We start from the raw sequence: 15,871 nt of genomic DNA, 5'->3' as shown, positions 1-15,871 counted from the left end.
GTTTCCAAGAGATGAAAGAGGAAATGCAGAACTGTTGACAAAGAATATAGCCCTAGCTTGTCAAGAAATGTTTTGTGGATGATCATGAAACTGGCGATTTAAAGCTAAGAGGAGGAGATACCTCCTACCATGATTCTCATGGAAAATCACACAAAACAGGGGCTTACGTGTCATAGTTAGGTTGATGTGGATGTCCAACAGTCAAAAGGATTGCCTTTACATGATCAAATTACCCCTCAGTTATCATTGAATGATCAAATTACCCCTCAGTTATCATTGAATGATCAAATGAAAACTATCCCTAGCAAGGCCAAGCTACTCCTTCTTACTATTAAGATCCCAACCCCGGTTCAGAATAGGGAGTATATTGATATTGAAGGTCACAGTAGAAAGATTTTAACTTCACAAAATGTTGGTTGACTTGACTCTCATCTTGTTTGTTCAGCTACCTTTTGAGAAGCTTTTCTGCTTTTGTTTATGAGCCAAAAACGACCCAAATTCGAACATTTCCCTTAACCCTAGGTCTTAAGGTGCCACTAAAGTTTCATGAATCACCAAAATAGGTTCTAGAGGGAGATGTATTATCTCAATTCACACTTTTGAGCCCATAAAAAGGGACACTGTTCTTTCTACTCTCCTCCCTTTTGATGCCACGATGAAAGAATTAAGAAGCCAACTTGGCGATTTCCCTCCACCTCTTCTTCCTTTGAGTTTTTGGAAGACTATTGTTAATCCTGCTAATAATAACCAGCAGTTTTTTGTCCAGTGGCCCAGTAAGGAAAACTTGTTGGATAGCAATAAACAATTTACTACTAGCAGTGATAATTAATAAAATAAAGATCATGGGCAAAAGGATGGGCACTTTGTACAGTCTGGTCTTGTTGGACTTAACCCATAAAAGACAATACAAAGACATGCATTTGAATACCATGGCTCGCTATGCTACCAAACTTTAAGAAGTCTGAATTTTTCATGAACTTGGATTACAATTGGTCCTGTGACAAAGTACAGAGCTGTTTGGACCATAGAAGCAAATATCTTTCTTGGAAATATCTTGGTAAACCAAAAGAGAAATATATTTTCAATTTCTTGGGATAATATTGACAAAATATTTGGAATACAGAAAACATAGAAAATATCTAAAAAAGAAAAATAATATCTGATGTTTTTAATTTTTGAAGTCATCCTAATTACATAGAGTAAGAGAGATAAAGTAAAGGAGAGGTACACCATTAATTTTGAAATATGGTTTTTTCTCATTAATTTTGAAATCGTTGTTTATAGTGCACAATACATAATGTGTTACTACATGTTTTTACTTCAAAGTTGAACCCTCAAAATCTATCGCAAACTACACTTAAACTCACTTTTTCCTCAGTCTAGGTGGACGTTTAGACTGCTTTGGTCAATTTTTACAAACTTCGTGGAATTATCACATGGTTTGACCAACATAAAAGTGTACGCAGCTTGTGAGATTCAACACCAAAATTAATTCCCCATGAAACTTTGTTTTTCATGTTATCCTTGTCACATTTTCAGTGTCAGCTAAGTTGTCCTTTCTATCAAATCTTGGTCTAATTTGTTTGCTAATAGTAATTGCAAATTGCTCAATGGATGGGAGATGATCAAATTATTAACAATCAGATGTTACTAGAACATAATGAAAAAGGATATATCTGGACATGATGGGGGCACTGGAGCAAGTTCAAGAAGTCCTATAGAACATGTTGGTGGTCCTTGGCAGTTTGGTCATTCGAAAACCCATCAAACACTTATTGAGAATGGCCAATGATTATTTTGTCAAGGACATGGCTGGTTGAGAAATTGTTATAGTTCCAAGTGAAGACATAGGTTTTGTACCAGAACATTCAAGTATTGTGGGAAATATTTTCTTATATGGTGCACCTGGAATTTATCTCTTTGTCAGAGAGAAAACTGGTGAACATTTTGCTGTTAGGAATCCTCTTGCTGAAACTCTTCTTCAAGGGATTGGTGATCATTACTAAAAGTACATGCCTAATGTTTGTGTAATTATAGTAATTGTCCTGGTAAAGCTAGGTCAAAATTTTTCTGGAGGCATGATTGGTGGTCTAGCTTACCTTCTTTGATGAAGATGATACCCTCATACTAAAGGTAAACAAGGAGATAGTGAAAATCAATAGAGTACTAGCAACAATCGGTCAGTTAGAACTAAAACAATTGATACAGGCTCATGTGGATAGAATTTTTAGCTTACAAGGTGTCAATTTGCCCAAAAGAAGAATGCTTGATTAAGAAGTGGACAGTCAAGTAAAATGGCACACATTTTAGATAACTTAGCCACATAAGAATTTTGCCAATAGTGGCATTTGTCCCATGATATTAGGATTGAACTAGCTAGGTGGGGATAAAACTACACCACGATGAAATAATTGAATTTTTAAGTGTTGAGTGCACTTTTTCAACGGTCTAACCTATAGTTGAAAAACTCGGACTTGGCAATAATGCAGCTAATGCATAGATTTTTGGGTACAAAACTGTGTTTATTTTTCCTATTTGACGTTTAAGTGTTGAGTGCACTTTTTCAATGGTCTAACCCATAGTTGAAAAACTCAGACTTGGCGATAACTCAGCTAATGCATAGATTTTTGGGTACAAAACTGTGTTTATTTTTGCTATTTGACATTTCAGATCACACTCTTTGATCCTTCATGAGGAAGAGGAGAAAAATGAGGTTAGAGTGTAGATTTAAGGCCTTGTAAAGGATGAAGGTTTCAAGATGGAGGAAAGAACTTTAAAAATCTCAGCTGGCCCAAATTTTTAAAAAACTCAGGACTTGCCAAAAACTCAGCAAATTTATTGAACATTTGAAATTATTTAATTTTTAAAATATTTTTCAAAAACACAGATATATACTGAATTTGAATAACATATTACTGATTTCCATCAGACCCCAAAATAAGTGCAGCCTTTAAATAAATTTGAGTTTACTACATTATCGTAGACTTATAAAAAACAATACTAATATTTTAAAATATTCTTCAAAAACACAGATATACACTGAATTTGTATAACATATTACTGATTTCTATCAGACCCAAAAACAAGTGCAACCTTTAAATAAATTTGAGTTTAATACATTATCATAGACTTCATAAAAAACGATATTTAAAAAATATGTAAAACACTTTTAAATATTTCAAATTAAAATTACTAACAATCTAAATAAATTTTAATATCTAATATATTAAATAACAAATATTTTAAATGTACTAATTAAAATCAACTTTTTAAGATATTGAAAATGAAAATGAAAATCCAAAATATATGCAGCGTATTCAGTCGTCTGCAACTCTGGCCTTCATCCGCTGTTGTGCACCTATCGTTTCCATAACAGCAAAAAAACCCTTGAAATAAAATGATTTGTGCCTTTATGCTTTTGCTGGATGAGTTAGTGACGCATTTTAGGGTTAAATGCGGCGAGTTTCAGCGATTTTCAGCAATTTTTAGCCCTAAAATCACTGCGATTTAATGAAAAAATCTCCTGCAAGTTTAATGGTGAGTAATTCACCCATGGTTTCAACTCCTGCGAGTACTTGCAAAGTTCTGCAGGCTTGGCCTAACCACAAGAGAAAGGTGTCTAAGATAGTTAGAGGGTCAGAAATCCTTGACAACAGAAAAAGACATGATAAACATTTATTTTAAGTGCCAAAATTAGATGGCTTAGCCAGGGAAAACCGTGATCAGGATGGCAAGAGAACCCTAACAATGTGATTTGTTAAGGTAGTCACACTTTTTCATTGGCCATGCTAGCTAAAAGATGCAATTCAAGTGGTGGCAACCTATATATCTGCACTCAATGCAATATCAGTTTAAATCATAAATAGTCACATTTTTGGTGTGGCAATGCCATACCAAATTGGTGAGAAAACTGGCAATCTATTCATAAAACCTTGCCTCAGTTTTAAATGTAAGGACAGTCACAACTTTCATGTGGCAACACTGCTTTGAAAGCCAAATCATTTGACAACTCCATAAAAAATGCTCAAGAGGCAGGTTTAGTTTTGTAAGGATAAAATCAATGCCTGGTTTCCAGTTGTAAAGCAAAAATTTAGACCATTCATGGCACCCTTTTCCCAGTCAATATATATGCTTAGAATGAAAGCAGCTTTTAAAATGGATGAAAGTTTGATTTAGGTCTATTTTGAATGAATTATTGTCCATTTTAAAATGATAAGTTTAGGTCTTCTTTAAAGCATATTATTTGAGCCCTAAAACATGCCCCTTGAGGGCTATAAATCTTTGTTTCAAATGCATTATATATGTAATGATAGTTAGATGCCACACTTACATTGTAGAGATTGTCATTTGAAAATTGAAGTCAAGTCATTATGTTTGTGTGTAGCAAGGTTGGAGATTATAAAAGTTATGCTGTAGAAAACATTCAGTTATTATTGTTACTCAGTAATTGTTAAACTGATTTTTTTAATCCCATAAGATAAATTGAACTGATTAACCCTGTTAAGATTTGCTTTAATGTTTGTTCTTCATTAAAATAATGGTTTTGCATATTACTTCAGCAATTTATCTTCTAAAATCATATTTATCTTTTGAAATCATGTGATGTTTGTCCATTTAATTATTTGTTATTGATGAAGAATATTGCTCTAGTTTGTACTCATTGGTGTTGTGCAGTTAAAACTTTGTTTTCTATAAAATATTGGTCTTTGTTTTAACCAGTAGGAGGTTGTGTTCGTTTGTTCGTGAAGTGCTTATCCTTCATAATCTGAAAATCTTGTTGCAAACTTGCAAGCTTTGATTGTTGTCAATCCTGTGTTGCATCCATCAGAAAAAAATAGTTTATTGGATATTTAACTCCCCATGGAATCTTGTAGTGTGCATATCTGTAAATTTTATTAATTTTAGGTTTAGATAGATCTCAAGGAGCTTCCCATTATAATTTGAAGAATGGTTCCACTGCACACACACCTCCATTTTGTCTTGTCTTGAAAGTTGAAACAGAGAAATTAAAATGCTAATGTAAGGCAGAGCAGTGAGACACTTGAACCAATCTTTACACCCTAGGCAGAATTCTAATCAAACTTTGCCACATTTTGTCTTATGCTAGGTAGGGTTTAGGTGGAGTTTGTCTGCACTTGCCAAAAGTGGAAGTTGTCATGAATTAAGCCAGTTTTTAGAGTTTGAATGGAATTGCCAAATGGATGAGACCACATGAGTGTGCGTTCAACACTTTGAACAGGCTCCCCCACTTTTATTTAGATCTTTGGTTGCAGATTGTGTTGTCGTAGCCCTGTTGCTGCTAGGTGGAACTTTGACAGGGCCTTGCCAAGGCGGAAATTTGATAAGATTTAGGCCAGCAGAGAAACCCTTACTCATTCCAATTTCATGCCACCATGCCCTTGTATTCTGCTGGTTTCTTCTTGTTTCTGCCCATCATTCCCTATAAAGAATCAGTTGAAGCATAGACCATGACAAGATGACCTTGTAAACTGACTTGAAAAAACCACAAATGACTTGGATCGGCACAAAAGTGATGATCAATTTGATGAAAAATGGACGAAAGATAAGTTTAGACATTGAGTTTCATAGGGGTGAAACACAACTATTATAGCCTTGTTTTGCAATAGAAAAACGATCACAATCTTGTAGAAATGATGATCATAACCTTATCACTGAACTATCTGTCCTTTTTTGAGTGTAGAGACGCAATGATTACTGAGGTACTACTATTTTTTAATTGTGTCAAACGGTTCTTAGATTTTATTTGTTTGAAAACACATATAGATTAGATTTTTTGGCAGAATCTGTGTATTCTAAAGACCTTTTGTGTGCCTAAATATATGTTAGAGAGCTTGTCATTGATGGCAAAAGATTGTAGACTGTATACATGGTTTGCACAAAGAAAGTCCACATAATATTTGAACAAATGTTTTGAGACTTTGGTTTTTGGAACGAACATACAAGATTTTATATTTTCAGAAATATCATACTGATGTAATCTTGCATTTCTTTAGTATATATTACTTACAGAGTATGTTAATTCGTGAAGTAATTCAGACAACGATGTATTATTATTTTCGTCAGATGTTCTTCTCTTGAGCAAAGTCTTTTTCAGGTGGATAGCCATGTAATATGGGCCTCTGCCATATATCGGGCCAAAATATCATCGTCACATCTGTATAGCATCAATATGACTTGTGTGAGGAATGGTGGAGACTATTGTGTTAATGCTTACATGCCCGTGACGTCTATTTAGGCATTTCTGACAGTGCTCAATCATTGGTCTTGATGTCTGGCTCTTTCAACAGTGGAAATGATATAAAACGTATCCAAGAAATGTTCGACGGTATTTGGGATTAAATTCGAACATAATCTTTTGCCGTTTTTATTTGTAAGGGCATATGTTGATGCATAGTGATTACCGGAATTAGTAATATGCGGTAATTCTATGTTTATATCAAAGATTGACATGTGTTGATGAATTGGTTTCAACCCACATCTGCCATCTGTTCAAATCGACAGTTGTTTAAAAAGTAAATTAGTGAGGGTATTCAGAAGAACAATTTCTTAATCTTAATTTCTGTTTGATAGTCGTTGGTTATGTTTGGTTGTACCCGTACTTAGCTTTGCAGTCTATATTTATCATTGATTATAGCGATGCCTGAAGAAGTAACTTTTGATGACCTGGCAAAAACTATAAGATCAGTTGTAACTATCGCATACCTTACCTGATGATATGTATAAAACTGGAGAGTTAGTGAAAACAGTATGAAAAGGGTTTGTGCACGAAAAATATCATTGTTCTAATTTGAAGTTAAATACAGAGAATGTAAAGAAGACAACTGTATCTATGTTTTCTGAGAATGATTTCAAATATTTCTAACGTGAGTGGCACAGTACTTCTGAAGCAGATTTCAAGCCGCTGAAGGAGGGGTGCGTAAGGGCTGTAAGTTTTGCTGATACTGATTTTGAAAGATTTATGGTGACGTATAAAGTTGCAGACTTGGTAAAAAATTTCCTGTTGCTTTGTTTCATATATTTTTATTTTTTTTGTATTTGCAGAGTGTTATTTCTTTATCTCAGTAAAATAAACAAATCTGTTCACTGATATAAATCAAACTGTGAAGTTTTCAAATATAGACTGGTTATAAGTTTTGCTTGTGTTCAGAAAACCTATTGTTGCAGATATTCAATGATTTCTTGACATCCAAGTATAGAGACATAGTTCAGAACAGAACACTTTTGATTGAACGCATTTAGAGTACTTTGACATTCAGATACAGAGGCATTTATTTCAGTTCGTCAAAGTTACTTATTTCCAAGTTCTATTCTCTAAAACAGAAATTGAATGTACATTCAATACACTTAGTAATTTCGTATGATAATGTTTCAGAGTTCATCATCTGTCATAACTTGTAAACTGGGTTTAGAGTTAGTGCTCTAAGAGAAGACTTAAATTGGTGCTTGTGTTTCAAGCTGTATTGTTGGTTGAGTTGGTGCTCATAAAGGTGTTTGGTGACTTCTTAGGGTTGGTGTAATGTCCCCTTTCTAGGTGATAGGAGAAGAGTAGTGGGATGGTCTATTATTTGGATCTCGTAGGCTGGCAGTGGTGGATAGAGACTCATGCAGGGTATTCAGTATCCGGAGTTGGCATTTTAGACAGTTTGAGGGCCATTGGGAGCAGTTCCTTGATTTTAGGGAGATTCCCTATTTTTTAGGAGGTTGTGGCAGTTCCCATATTGGAGGTTCCACGGGACCATGTCATGGTTTCAGTTTCAGGGAGTTTGGGTGTGTTTCCTAGTTTCTAGGAGCATCCCTAAATTTTAGGGATGGGACTGCTAGTTAGCTCAGCTTTTCTGGCATCGGTCACAGATAGGTGACAAAGTAATATTCATGATTGTTTGGTCATTTTGGGCTATTATTGGATATTTGGAGATATTTTAATATATTTAAATATTTCCTAAGTTGGCGATTAAATAAATTAAAATAAGGCTATGTATTTAGTCATTTCGGAGTAATAAGGGGTTTCTGGCTTCATCTAGGTTGATATGCCTATGTGTTATAGCTCGTTGGAAAGGTCTTGAACTTTGCTACACGATTCTCACCTTCCGGAGTCTTTTTGGATGCCTGAAGCTATTTATTTGCAATTTAGTGTTATTTTCCTATAGTTGACGCCATATTTAGAAAATAACTCTCTTTTCATAATGCGCCAACTTTACTCCCTTTTACGGTTTGGCTTGGAAAGGAAAGGAGATATAAGGAGATGAAGACCAAATTGTTCATTATCTTTTTACACAATCAAACTTATTTTGCGAATTAGCTCTGAGTGGGCAATTCTTCATCTGGGATGCAAACCCCAAGACCTGGACTGGCTGGGACGTAGCCCTCAGCAATTATTGGCATTGAATTCTTTAGGCAGAGTGCATTGTTGATAGAGATTGAGTACGTCATTCTTCATTGTGGATTCAGGTTGCAGAGTAAGGGTTTCAACATGGCAGATGGATTCTTCAGCTTGGGCATGATCCTTGCAGCCTTAGGGCCACCATTTGCAGCAGTTTGGCATCATTGTTGGATGTAAGTTCCTTGGATCTGCATTGGAATTATTATTTGGTTTTACAAATCAGAAATCTGTCTTGTACAGCTTGTAGCAATTTTGAATTTGGCTGTATGTTCTTATTTATTTTCAGTCTCCTTTCATGTTTATTGTTCATTATTTATTACTTGTTTGAAAACTATCAAAAAACACAAAAAGAAACAAACCTTCTGCAACTTCTGTCTATTCTCTAAAACCATCAAAGGAATCACAGGAAGATATAGTTTATTAATTTAAAAACTACAGCAGATCAGCAAGGGGATCCATCAGGGATCTTTCAATGGTATCAGAGCCTAATCCTGCCAGCCTGTGGGTTATAATTGCATTCACTTGGTGTGATTGAATTTGGTTTTCAGTTAGACAGTAAAAAGAATCATCATGACAAGGTTATGTAAAAATAAACAAGCAGGGAGGGAATTTGATCAAACACCTTCAAAGAGTTCAAGACACTCTAGAGGTACAACTACATCTAAAAGTACAAGGAGGAGGCCCCCTGTTAAAATATTCAATGATACAGTCAGAAGCAACTATCATGGGTATTGCTCCCTTCCAAAAAAGCTACAGGATATGCTTACCTTCACCCAATTTATGGGTATTCCAAATGAAGCTGAAGACGCTATGAATTCATATCAGCTGCAAATAAAAAGAGAAGAACCGATTGACTCATCCATAAATGAGGTTTGTAAAAATCTCTATGAAGAATTTGATGAACATGCTACAATGGATGAAGTGGTACCTATGAATGTTGAAAACATGTCACAAAGGTATGGCAACCATTCTGATTTTTATAACAGCAGTCCTTCATATGAACACAATAATGATTCACAGATCATGGCACATGAAGAGGAAGTTGTAGGAGGGATTCCTACAGTTGGCACGCAATATATGAGTGTTAAACAAGAAGGATGCAAGGGGATAACAAGCCATAGCAGCCCTAACTTTTATAACAGTAGTGAGTCATTCTCTCCTTTTCATGTTGTTGGTGCTTCTAATTATTGGGAAATGAGTCATGAAAATTCTATTGTGGTGGGTACACATGAAGCATGCTTTGATCATGATAAGTCACATGGTATATCTCATGCTAGGACTGGGTTTAGACACTTTGGAGCAGCTGATATAACTCAGTCCCAAGTGATGAATGATGCTTGGCTAGAAAGGGCAAGGCAAACCAAGCTATTGGCCCAACAAGCCAAGATCAATCTTCAACGTGTTCATGTTGTTCACCATTCATCTAATGATGAGAGACATGAGTTGCCTAATTCAGAATTTCCAGTTAAGGTATTTGATCATTCTCCAAGAGATGATAGTGGTTTGATTGATGACTCTTTTAGTGGGCCAGCCACTCGAGAGTTCTTTGTGTGGAGTAGTGTTGGCATGCATACTTTATTTCTGAGTTTGTCACCTATTTCACTTGATATGGCAGCGATATCTTTGTTGGTTGGTGACTTCATTTTCTTCAATTCCTTGAGGACTAGTGACTGTCCTAGGTGGAATCATGTGGCATATCCTGACATTTCATTGTCTACAATAGTTTACCAGCAGTCTAGGAGTGTTCGGAGGTATATCTTTGGGATAGAGATGGAGTGTGGGGTGATTTTCGTTGATTGTCATTGGTTTGATGACAAATTTGATACCATCTATGTTGCTGATCAGAGTTATGACAGCGAGGGTTGGCGGCCACTTGTTTTGGTTATATGGCATATGGGGGTTCATTTTCACATTGTTTTGATATTCTACATGTTTGTATGGTTACTTCAGGGTGAACATTTGACATTCTCCTACTTCATCTCCTACAGCAAATTCTATATTTTGATTTGGGATCCGGGTATTGATTTGCTTGGTACATTATTTTACATGGATTCCCATACGTTACTTCATGGTTTGTGGTATTCGGGCATTTTTATCAAAGTAGCGCAGCGGTTGGGTGAAGCAACATTTATCAGATTGGTATGGGGTCCGGATGTTGGCTTGCTGGGTACTTTGTTGCTCATGGATCACCGCATGTTATTGCGTAACAGTCATGTAGACTAGAACAGGAGCATTCAGTATTTTATGTACGGCTTGTATGGGATGGTGGTGGTACATGGAGGCATTGCTTGTGGACAAGCAATCTCCGGGAAGGGAGGACTGTAATGTCCCCTTTCTAGGTGACAGGAGAAGAGTAGTGGGATGGTCTATTATTTGGATCTCGTAGGCTGGCAGTGGTGGATAGAGACTCATGCAGGGTATTCAGTATCCGGAGTTGGCATTTCAGACAGTTTAAGGGCCATTGGGAGCAGTTACTTGATTTTAGGGAGATTCCCTATTTTTTAGGAGGTTGTGGCAGTTCCCATATTGGAGGTTCCACGGGACCATGTCATGGTTTTAGTTTCAGGGAGTTTGGGTGTGTTTCCTAGTTTCTAGGAGCATCCCTAGATTTTAGGGATGGGACTGCCAGTTAGCTCAGCTTTTTCGGCATCGGTCACAGATAGGTGACAAAGTAATATTCATGATTGTTTGGTCATTTTGGGCTATTATTGGATATCTGGAGATATTTTAATATATTTAAATATTTCCTAAGTTAGCGATTAAATAAATTAAAATAAGGCTATGTATTTAGTCATTTCGGAGTAATAAGGGGTTTCTGGCTTCATCTGGGTTGATATGCCTATGTGTTACAGCTCGTTGGAAAGGTCTTGAACTTTGCTACATGATTCTCACCTTCCGGAGTCTTTTTGGATGCCTGAAGCTATTTATTTGCAATTTAGTGTTATTTTCCTATAGTTGACGCCATATTTAGAAAATAACACTCTTTTCATAATGTGCCAACTTTACTCCCTTTTAGGGTTTGGCTTGGAAAGGAAAGGAGATATAAGGAGATGAAGACCAAATTGTTCATTATCTTTTTACACAATCAAACTTATTTTGCGAATTAGCTCCGAGTGGGCGATTCTTCATCTGGGATGCAAACCCCAAGACCTGGACTGGCTGGGACATAGCCCTCAGCAGTTATTGGCATTGAATTCTTCAGGCAGAGTGCATTGTTGACAGAGATTGAGTACGCCATTCTTCATTGTGGATTCAGGTTGCAGAGTAAGGGTTTCAGCATGGCAGATTGATTCTTTAGCTTGGGTGTGATCCTTGCAACCTTAGGGCCGCCATTTGCAGCAGATACATCCCACGTGGAATGTAAGGAATGCATGTATTCAGCCTTAGAGGTATTCTTGATTCATGATCACTATTCACCTTTCAGTTTGGCATCATTGTTGGATGTAAGTTCCTTGGATCTGCATTGTGTTATCGAGAAAAAGTGTATAGTTAGTAATGTTAATTATCAATAGTTAGTTAGCCGACGGGTAGGTAGTTGGAGTCGCAACGGTTGTGTCGCACCCCTTCGGCTGTCATATATTGTACCACCTCCGGGTGTTGGAGGACATGTAATATGTACACAGATATAATATGAACATCCTTTGACATTAATGGAAAGATTATTCTGGTACTTCTTTTGTATTTGCATTGTGCATTACTGTTCGATTTCTGTATTCTTCCTGTTTACCCAGTGAGGTAAACATTTGGCGCCGTTGCCGACACGAACTCGGGACCAGGAGACACGGATGGCGCACAGACACAATGGGCCTACCCGTTGGTGAGGTGAACCCGGAGCTCGACGATGCCCAAACAGAACTCTACGTAGGAGAAGACACCCCGACGAGAGAATTTTCAATTCTACTCCAAGTAGCCATTCAGACCTACGTGCGACGAGAGGCGGTGGAGGCGGAAGTCCCACCAAGTGCTGTGTGGACAGCGTTGGAAGTGAGTTCGGAGGTAAATCAGTTGATGAACCATCTCCCCCGATTGCTAACACAAGCATCGTTGGCACAACAAGCTCGCCTGGAGGAGATTGCCCAGGAAGAGCGACGGCAACAAATTTTGCAGCAGTACGAGGAACGGGAAGCAGAACGAGATGGCGCCAGGTCAGGGGTATTTGAACTGTGAGCCATAGGGGCGGAATAAAAAACACTTATTGTAATAATTATGTCATATTGTTGGCATAAACTTGTCTTCCACATTATGAATGAATAAAAGTATGCCATTAAGTATATAGAAAGTTGTTTGGGAATTAATGCCCAATACACTGAATAAAGACAAAAATAAGCCACAATATATAGATGAACGTGCAGTAGCCCAATGTGCCTTGATCCTTGAACAGCAAGCGGAAAGGCGACAGAGGTATAAGCGAAGAGAGGAGGAACGCTCCGAAGGGGACGGTGAGGCCAGCGGCCACCCACGGAGTCGGGAGGAGTTACTTGCGGAAACCCGCCGTAGGATAGAGTGTACCAAAACTCAGTTGAGGGATTTGAGGGACTTGCCACACACACCAGAGGCTAGGAAAACTCCAAGGAGTGGGGAGGAGGCAAGAGAGGGAGAAGACACCGGGGCTGCCAGGAGTGTCGGAGGGACACCGGGGCACGGCGGTCAAGCACCCCTTATAGGATCTGACCCATCCGGAGTAGGACAACAGCCACCAGTAGTAAAAAGACAAGGCATGGCACAAAAACAAAAACTTCCAAAGTTCCATGGGGATGGGAAAGAAGACCCTGTCCGCCACTGTCGCACTTGTGAAACAATTTGGGGAGCGAATGGTGTTACCGATGAGGATGAGTGGGTAACACAGTTTCCTGCAACCCTGAGGGGCGTAGCCATCGACTGGTTTTCGGATACGGATAAGGCTAAAATTGGCACATGGCCAGACTTGAAGAAGGAATTTCAAGAAGAGTTTCGTCTCCTAAGAGACGATAATGAGATCGTAGCCGAAATCTACGGCACGAAATAGAGAAAGGACGAGACTGTTCGAACCTACAGCCGGCGGCTCAAAGAGTGTAATATCCCTTGGCTAATCTGACCCTGTTTCGCTTATTTGAACCCCAAGGAATATTGTCAAACACTTGGCATACAATGTTTGAAGCCGCTGTAGTGAATTCTTTATTTGTCTTCTTTGGGTTTGTAGGCTGCAAATGAAGTTATGGAAAGCTTCTAACAATGCAAAGTTGTTATAGAAATGATATACTAGCTGTTTTAGACCTTTCCACACATATGTAATAACTGAAATTAACTAGTACAGCTAGTTGACATTAAGACAAACACTTGTCATGCATCCCAATGTATACCTACGACCATTAGGCATTTAAGCAAACAATTGGCATGAAAGCTAAGTGGTTGATCAATGTTGAATGTTACCATGAATGTGGAATATGCAAATTATATCTCCATTAAACATATGCAACCTCCAAGTATTTCATGATATAATCATAATAGAAAATGATGCAATGAAGTAATGATTTTCTAATACAATGACCATAGATAGAAAACCTGGTATTTCAATGGCTGCCTTGATATATTGGTTTGATTCTCCTCATATGCAAATCCCTTGTCAAATATATATAGCTGTTCAACCTTTCTAAATCCCCTTCTATAGAACTCAAACTACTGTAGCGCACTATTCACGGCACTGTAGCGCACTGTTCATGGCACTGTTCATGGCACTGTAGCGCACTATTCACGGCACTGTTCATGCGCACTGTTCACGGCACTGTAGCGCACTGTTCATGGCACTGTAGCAGCAAGAACAAACTTGCAATTTGCTCTTAAAACCTTAAATAATTTGTTGATAATCTCTCCCAACAAGAATGATATAACTCCATGTGCCAAAGAAGGATGATTCACAACCAATTATAAATGTTCTCCAACAATAAACTTCAAACCCTTGTAGAAAAACTTCACCAATTTGCACAAATGAAAGAACTGAAGTATTCTTTCCCACAACTGCAATAATTCAGGTGTTATTTCACACCTTCAAAATTGCTATCAATAGGAAGTTTTCGTTTCCTATGATCAAAGAAGAAAATTGCGAAAGCCCTAGGCTCCACAATAAAAATCAATCAAAATCCTATTCATCAACTGGATGTCGAGAATGAACTCCTGCCTTTCCTTTTATTCTTTCCTTAAGAGAGCTCAAACACCTTCCTGGCCAATGTGGGATAAAAGATTTATTCCCACATTAAATTATTCACTTAACGCACTTTATTATATTAAAGTGACTTTATTATTATAAAGTTAATTTAGAACTTTATAATAATATTAAAATATTAAATAAATCACTTAAGTCACTTAAACTTTAATATCTCTTGATGTACTTGTCTGATTGCTAAGCCATCTGAGCCAGGAGTCGACTCTCCCTATTCTCCATGTGATTGGATGCCTGTCTAAAAATAGAAACCCTGAATAGTGACTTACTATAAATAGTAAGTATGTGGAACTGAGTCTAGAAATAGCTGCAAAGGCCCAATCAAGGTCGACACTGCCAATAAGCTCTTTTCAGGTGTCTTTCTATTAATAGGAACCCTGACTCTCCCAAAATAGTAACTTACTATAAATAGTAAGTGTGCCAATCTGAGTCAAAAAAACCTGTGCAAAGGCCAAAACCTGAATCCAGCTGAAGAGTAATGTCTCTAATCACCAAGTAATTGCCACACGAGGTCCTCTATCAATAATTATTAGCCTACGAGGGTCAAATGATAGGCTAATTCTTACAAACTCTGATGCTCGCAAAATGGGGACATTACAAAGAGCTGCTAGGAAAGATGGAGAACCAGCCGGCAGACGGACTGAAAAAACGGTGGTTCGTGGAAGGTCTAAAGAAATCCCTTAGACGAAAAATGAAGATAGTACCTCCCTCTTCATACTCCGACGCCTATAATAGGGCAATGGATTTAGAAAGTGAACAGAAGACGTCCAAGAAGAAGAAAAATAAATCCTCGTCGGAGGATGATTCCTCTTCTGACAAAAGTGATAGCAGTGATGACGACTCTAATCGGAAGGTACGGGCTCTCCAGAAAGATATGGAGCGAATGATGAGAGAGATAAAGGCAACCAAAGGAAGCACATGCAAGGGCGACGAAGGGGAGTTATGGTGCACGGACTGCCGTACCGATGGACACACCAAGGGGTCTTGTCTGAAAAAAGCATTTTGTGATATTTGCCAGATTGCCGAACACCTTACCAAGGAGTGTCCGTACAATATGAGGACCCGTAACCAACAAGTTCTCTTTACAGAACCATCTGCGTCAGCCGGCACGTCCCAGCCTGCGAGCAACAACGCCTCGTCTGGCGGCTATCGAAACAACAGGCGAGGAAGAGGTAATAATAACAATACAAATAATAGAAGCCGAATCCAATACGACGCTAAAGGGCGGCCGATGATATAATGCCGAGCTTGCAATCAATGGGGGCATTTCGCCA

This window comes from Cryptomeria japonica, chromosome 8 (assembly GCF_030272615.1).
Source record: "Cryptomeria japonica chromosome 8, Sugi_1.0, whole genome shotgun sequence".
NCBI lineage: Eukaryota > Viridiplantae > Streptophyta > Pinopsida > Cupressales > Cupressaceae > Cryptomeria > Cryptomeria japonica.
The sequence above is the reverse complement of the archived record's forward strand: the minus strand, read 5'-3'. Positions refer to the sequence as shown.